The following is a 2,500-nucleotide window of genomic DNA, read 5'->3' on the forward strand; positions in this document are numbered from 1 at the left end:
TTTCGTATTTGTGTTTGATTAAATGAACTTTGACAGAATCTGGGGAGTTATTATTTTTACGCAACATACGTTTTTTTTATAGAACATCTAAACTGTTTTTACGATTTAGATTACCAGTTTTCAGTTTAATTGGTATAATAGAACAGTTACAGACAAAATGAGTATGTTCATCGTCCCCCGATCGTAATTAAAAACCTAATTATATTTCGGATTAGATACACGCTTTTATATATATATATATATATATATATATATATATATATATATATATATATATATATATATTCACTGTGTATGTGTGTGTGTGTGTGTGTGTGTGTATCTTTAAATACACATGAATGTGAGTTGTTTTTATCAAAATAATGTTATCAGAAGATTTTATTTGTGTATGTGTATTCATATACATACATACATGCATATACAGATATATATAATTGTAATAGTCACAATGCCTTCTTAACTTCTCAAATTCTTTGCTCTTTGTTAGATGAATTAACCTCTATATTCATACACACAGATACACTAACAAACACGCACACACAGACTATATATATATATATATATATTATATATATATATATATATATATGTGTGTGTGTGTGTGTGTGTGTGTGTGTGTGAGTGTGTGTCTTTGTGTATAAATATAGAGGTTAATTCATCCCTTTAATATTCAATTGAAGAGTCAGGCGAAGGTTATGGAATTAGATATCATATTAATACAATAATAATGACACAGCTCTCCGAGATGACTGACAGCTTGGGGAAAGGCTTTTTACGTATTTCTGGGTTATGTGATAGCACAATATCATTAGAGCTGGAGAATGGGGGATGATGATGGCGTTTTGGTATATCAAGGAATTATTATATCTAAAAGGATTTTAATGCGATCAAGTAGTACATAATTTAGTTTTTCATTTTGAAGGTAGTATTCGTTCTAGAGGTGAAATTTTTACTCTCTCTCTCTCTCTCTCTCTCATTAGAGTTGATTTTTAGATACTCTCTCTGCTTGTGCCTGGTAGTTTTCTAAGAGTTTACAATTATAAATCTCTCTCTCTCTCTCTGAGATTATTCTGTCCCAGTTTCTTTTAAAATTTGTGAAACTTCCTTCTCTTTATCTCTTATCTTCCTTTAACGACATTCTTGCCGCCCCACATCTCTCTCTCTCTATCTCTCTTTCTCGTAATCGTATTGTGATGCCAGTTATATAATCACGTATCTCGTATTCATATTTCGAGGTAATAGTCACTTCTCATAATTATAGTTATTTAGAGTTATAATGTGCTGCATATTCTAACACTATTGTACCAGTATCTTACTTGAAAACTAGCAAGACAATGCTAAAAGCGTTGATCTTATAGTAGCGTCACTGTTATACAATGACAGCTAAGTGGTATTCAGGATTATTCTTGTATTATTGTTCTCTTCATATATTCATTTCTCATACCTCAAAGTCACTCGCTTAGTCCCGTTATTCTAAGAACAAAAACAGTATTTCCTACTGGTACTGGATTATTGAACATGTAATAATGAAGAGAGTTACCTCTCACTGTTTATAAGTGGTTTGTAATATGGCCTGTATGTTACATGGCAAGCGTTAAGACTAGAATTTTCAACTTATAGTCATAAATAGTTCTGTTGGAGCTTTCAAAACTATATTGCTGCTCTGCAGTCTTTTGCATAATGAATAAACCATTCGTTCCATTAACACAGTCGTTATCAGTACAAGAAGGTAATTAATACACTTAGAGATGAAACTATAGTAGATTCACATCAACCGTGCATTTGATGTCTGGGACAGTCCTTTACGACGCTCCTGATTGGCTTTTGATAAGCCAATCACAGGGCTGGAAACTCTCAGTCTCTCGAGAGAGTTCATATAGGCAGGATGTATGCTCCATCTCTCCTGAGAGATACTTTTGAAAGACGTATTCTTTAGGAGAAGTGGAACGTACATTCTGCCTATGTGAACCCTTTCGAAAGACGGAGAGTTTCCAGCCCTGTCATTGGCTTATCAACAGCCAATCAGGAGCGTCGTAAGGGACTGGCCTAGACATCAAATGCAGGGGTGATATGAATCTACTATAGCACCTGGAGAAGTTTGTGTCTCTAAGAAAAGTCAGAGTATGCAATGATGAATCAAACAGTAACCGGTCCGAATGGACCACCCTTCCATGACGTTGTCATTCTTCACTTTAACAAGGCGTGATCCGACCTCCAGCTTACTCTGGACGCGTTCTAATATCTATGGTCAAATAGCGAGTTGTTTTACGAACGAAAATTAAAATAAATACGCTGTGTTTTATTAGAAATAATTGTTCTTTACTGTTTAACATGCATATTATTAATTTTTTTACATTTTCATTCTAATGAATAAATCATGAATATCCTATTCCTGTATCTTTAACTCAATGCGAAATGTTCTTTCAGATCTTAAAAACAGCAGCAACAACAACGACAAAGTAGTTTGTAGGCTTAATCCCCGAGTAAGTGAAAAATACGC

The sequence above is a fragment of the Macrobrachium nipponense genome, chromosome 14 (assembly GCF_015104395.2).
Source record: "Macrobrachium nipponense isolate FS-2020 chromosome 14, ASM1510439v2, whole genome shotgun sequence".
Lineage (NCBI taxonomy): Eukaryota > Metazoa > Arthropoda > Malacostraca > Decapoda > Palaemonidae > Macrobrachium > Macrobrachium nipponense.